The following is a 5,527-nucleotide window of genomic DNA, read 5'->3' on the forward strand; positions in this document are numbered from 1 at the left end:
TACTGCCAACACGAGTAAGTATTGAATTTCAGTTTAGGTAGGTCTATTTCCCTAGCTGCTAGTTTATTAGCACATTACTTAGAGAAACCTATCAACTCTTTCAAAGGGAGTGACATATTAAATGGAAATTAAGTAATTCATGTGAGTAAGTGGAACACCTCACTGAATTAGAAAAACACCGGGCAACTTGTGCCTGATTCTGTGTCCTTGTCTTTGAGGCCAAACTATCTGCTGAGGTTCCTGAATGAGCTCTACTCTGGATCTCAAGTATCTGGCTCATCCCCTCAGAATGCCTCAAAATGTCTACATGTGTGAAGCCTCTTTACCTACCCAGCCCTCCCATGATGCTGCCTTTTGGAGTCCACTCTCCCCTACCCAGAAACTTAACAAACAACTCAAATTGTGGATCAAAAGTGGGTTGTTGTTGTGGTTTTTTTTTTTTTTTGACTGATGGAGTTTATTCCGTGCTCGCTTCGGCAGCACATATACTAAAATTGATGGAGTTATTCCAATTAATATAGTTCAATACACTATTATCACTCAGGATATACGTATTTCCCACATATTAACAAATACTGAAAGAACATCAACCATATGCTAAGCACATACAGTAAGTTTTCTCCCTACTCTGTATCCATGTAACATTTTCTATCTTTTAAGTGGGGCTTCTTACTCTGTCTTATCCACTGAGTATTAAAGTAGGAAGAAAGCCAAAATGACCCACAATGACCCACACTCTTGTAAAATCCCTTCCCCTTGAGTGTGGGTAGGACTTGTGAATACAGTGGGATACCCTTCCCATGTCACAGTTGACCTTATCTGAACTCCTCAGGGAGACCATAAAAGGGTCAGGTGAAAAAGATTTGAAATGTGAGAGGGATTTGACCCAAGGGGGGTTCTCTGATGCTGGCTTTGAAGATAGAGAGGTGCTCATCTTAGCAAGGACATGAGAGTGGCTTCTAATTGCTGAGGACCATCCCTGGCAGCCAGGAAGAAAACAGAGACTCTGTCCTGCAACTGCCTGAAACTGAATGAGCTTGGAAGAAGACTCCAAGCCTCATAAGAACTCAGCTCAGTCAGTACCTGGAATATGAGACCCTGACACAGAGAACATGGTTGAACCATGTGACTGCTAAATTACAGAACTGTGGACTAATAAATGGCTGTTGTTTTAAGCTGCCAAGTTCGTAGGAAATTCGTTACACAACAATAGAAAATTAACACAAGTGCCATATCCCAAAGCTAGACTATAAACTATTTTAAACCAAGGTTTTATATATTCTATATATCTCCTAGATATCTTTTGGAAATAAATGCTCTAGGTTGACAGTGAGAACCACTTCCTATGTTTCTTTAACTGGCTTATATATAGAGCACTTAAAAGTCCTACTAGTATAGAATCATTCCTTTTAGACCTATATTCTTATTATGGTTTCAGAGAGACATGGATCAACTTTAAAAAAAAAAAAAAAAAAGTCTTTACTGTTTCCAAGTCCAGCAATTAAAAAAAAGGTAAAAGGCAAGGAACTGGAGGACTTCTGAAACTTATATTTCTTCCCTATGATTGTTTTGTTTCTCCTGCCAGTTGCGACATTATATAGGAGGAACACGAACAGAGTTTTTAAAGACTCAGGAGTTAATTGGACACAAGAGTTAGCCAACTGGATGTTAGCCAGGAGCAAAGAGGAGGAAGAGCATTCCAAAGAAAAGGGGTATTTTGTGAAATATCTGGAGAAAGAAAAAAGCAGACCCGTTCAAGTACTCCCAGTATTTCAGTATGACTCAAATCTAGTGTAGTAGGGAAGAGGGCAAGTTCTGGGGCATGAGAAATAAATAGAAACCAGAAGACTTTGATTTTTTTCCTCTGTCTCTAAGACCATCTTCCAGTGCTCTCCAAAGCCCAATAATGTGTCTACTTCGGTGTCAGGTAAGAGTTAATGAGCTCGAGTCTCCTCATGGGTAGGTGATCAGTGCAGGAGTTTCTTGGGTTTTTGGTGGCCTCATGAGAATGTCTTACTTGGGTCCAAACAGCACTGATCAAAATCCCAGAGAACAGTTCCCAAGTGAAGCCTTCTATCTTTGCAAATGGCTGGAAGTAAATAGGTTTAAAATTCCCAAGGTCTATCAGAAGGTCAAAATCAGTAATGGGTTTTAGGATTACCCAACCTTTGAAGACTAGAAACATGGTAACAACTTGGAGAATTGTCTTTGTGTCCAACTAAATTACTTATCAGTTCTATTGGACAAATATAGCAGGAGACAGTCCACAGATGCAAGACAAGTCAAATTACACTCACTCATTCCTTAGAAATTCTTCTAAATTAGCCCAGCATGGATTTACTCAGTTGTGTGTAACAGTGTTAGTAATTCCATTTTTCCTAAGGAAAACCTCAAATTTCACTGAAGAATATCTCTTATTTCTATGTTTAGTTCGAGAGATAGTGATCTTTCTTACAAGTTGGTATTTTCAAGGACAATTGAACTGCTCTTATCCTTCACACAAAGAAGCAGACCCCCCCCCCACCCCCGTGGTTTTGATTTCTAAATAAGGTTCTGCTCCTTGCTATCACTAATGTGGAACAGGGCTGGGCAGGATGGAGTTAAGGTAAGTCAGGCACAAAGCAGGCAAGGGGTGGAAGAAAAAGTAGCTTTTTCTCCAGAGAAGTCTTTGACATGGAAATGTGTCTCCAGAAGATAATGGGGAAGGGAGGAGCCCTGCTGGTGCAGGGGTTGAGGAAGATGAGCCCCAAAAGCAAAGGTCATATACCTCCCTAAAACAAACAGTAAGAATGAAAGAATTCACTGTTGTGCTCCTCATAACCTCCTCAAGGGAGAGAGAAGGTGACAGAGCACTTGCTCTGCACCAAGTCCTTCAGAAAAGATATTTGAAGCTACACTCTCAGATGACAGCATTTCGCACACAATTAGCACAGTGTAAAGCTTAGGTAAGTTGGATTTCTTACTTTTCACATTCAGATTGTGAATAAAGGGGGCCCTGAGAGGCGAAAAATAGACTTCTGTTATTTTATCAATGGTTAATCAGTGAAATTCTAGAAAGAGTTTCCCACACTTGGTTCCACACCACTTAGGATTTTCTGGCTTTTACCGGCTCCTTGTCACTGTTGTTTAAATTATACTGTGGCCTGCTGTTTCTTTCCTTCTTCAGAAGGGGCCCAAATAATGTCAGTTGATGAGCAAACACAGGAACCTGCCTGAAATTTCCTCACCTTCTCTTGTGTAAATGTAACTGTTACTTATGTTGTCGGTTTAAAAGTCAGCTGTGCAGTGAAAATTATCACAGCAAGCATAGGGGCCGTTGATCATGGAAAGCCAGAGAGGGCAAAAGCCAGGAAACTGACTAACCCTGTGACATTACTGATGGAAAGTGGTTAGGATAGAACATGACACATACTAAGGACAGATTCTTCTAGCACGCACCCTCCACACCCTACTCAACACTTCCACTGAAATCACAGGCACCTTTGTAGGAAGTGGGCTATTTCTCCAAGTGTTAGAAATTCAGTCAGTTTTCCCCTTCCTCCTAAAGGAATATTGGCAGGAAAATGGGGGAGGGGTGGTTAGTACAGGAAGCTGATTGGCACATGAAAGTGTGGGGATGGGGGGGCTCTCTTCAACTTCTCCTTTTCTAGATTTTCAGTCACTCACACTACAGGATCCTTCTTAGGGAAGGAGAAGATTGCTACCCCATGTTTTCTGTGGGAAAAAAATTAAAATAAAAAATAAAAAGACTTCAGGGGAAGGCAAAAGGGAAATGAGGACTGCATTATTTCCCAGATCCCTTCACATTCATGTAAATCAGATTCTAAGGGATATCTGGGGAGGGTCTACTCTAACCACTTAGCTGCTGTGGATTTGGAGGTTAGGGTCTTTCTTATTTTGAAAGCTAAAAATGATTTTCATGGATAGAAAAAAATAAATACACGCACACACTTTTTTTATATGCAATAAACCCCATATTTCCTCCCCAACAGAGGCAGTCAAGGTTAAACGTGGTTCAACTTCCCAGTGTGCATGTGTGTATGGTTGATTCGATCTGGCTCACAAGTAGGGATCATACTGGACACAATGTTTGTTACATGCTTTTGCACTTAACAGCATTTCATGAACAAATTTTCCTGCCAGTAAACATTATTCTATATTTATTTTTAAAGGTTGCACATGAACATGAATTAATCTCTTTCTGATGCTGGATAACCTCTTCTCAGCAGAGTTGAGAGGAAAGTATCAGTAGCATGTCTAGAATCCCGTAATTGCTTTGTTTCTGCCATTGACTCACCTGAGCCAAGAGTGCATTCAGGGTGAACACTAAGAGCACTTCCTCTGTCTTAGGTGGGAAAGGAGGCAGCCAGGTGTCTGTTGCTGAGTAGGGGGCCCTGATATGAGAAGGTCAAAGGGTGCCCCAAGAAAGTGCTCAGGAGACGTGAACCATAAGAACATCCCACACTCCTGTTCTTCCCTAAGAGGTGCGTTGGTTATTTTGCCACCCCACTGACACTTAACCTATGATTCCTTTCCTAGGTCCTGGATTATTATTAAAGCCCAAAATGGATCAAGATAAACATTTTACAGTTAGATGTTGACTGCAGATGTCTCTGTTATCATGACCTTCATATTTTCAGTGTGGTCTAGACCACAGATAAGTCCACTTCAGAATGCACAGGAAACAGTGAAGAAAAATTGATTCTTTCTCCATATTTTCCTCTTTTCCTGGTCCTGAACAAGGAGAGCTGCTTCTCTGTTCACTGTTGGTAGCCCCAGTTTGCCTGATGCCTTTTACCCAACATCCCAAAGTAGCACACAGGGCAACATAAGAAGGTCTTCTCCAATTCCCCACACAACTCCTGGGTGACATCTCCAGGACGGGAGCTCCCTTGTTCTGCAGCAATGATTCAGGAAGTCGGGGTAGAGCACAGGCAGGAAAGAAAGGCAGGGCAGGGGTTGGTTGGACTATCATTCTAAACCTAAATTAATACACTCTACTTCAAAGAGGTTATGAAAATTACATGGTTTTATCTTCGAAGATCTTGAGATTTTTAAGTTCTCGTAGATTGGGAGCAATGTAAGAAGGTATTAATTAATTAATTAATTAATTAATGATTGCTAGATAGATAGACGGACATAGATAATCAAACCTCAGTTATAACTAACTCTGACCACAAAACTCAACTGGCCCTGTTACATTTCCAAGTTCATTTTTAAAACTAATATATCTCAGGGGCAACCTCATATATTATCTCAAAGTCTGAAACATATTCTAGAAGAAATCAGTCAGGAGAAATAAAATATAATAAATACTATGGTAACAACTTGATTTCTTGCTTTGCTTACAAAATGACAGAATTACGTTCTGTGGGCAAATAGCTGAAAATAATTCCAATATAAATAATGACATAATTATATAGTACAACTTTCAAATCCACTCCTTACCGTCTCTTCTTACCACTGCCTTACTAATAATATATAACATTATTGAGTGCTTATGGTTTGCTAGACACAGATCTAAGGG

This window comes from Neovison vison, chromosome 1 (assembly GCF_020171115.1).
Source record: "Neovison vison isolate M4711 chromosome 1, ASM_NN_V1, whole genome shotgun sequence".
NCBI lineage: Eukaryota > Metazoa > Chordata > Mammalia > Carnivora > Mustelidae > Neogale > Neogale vison.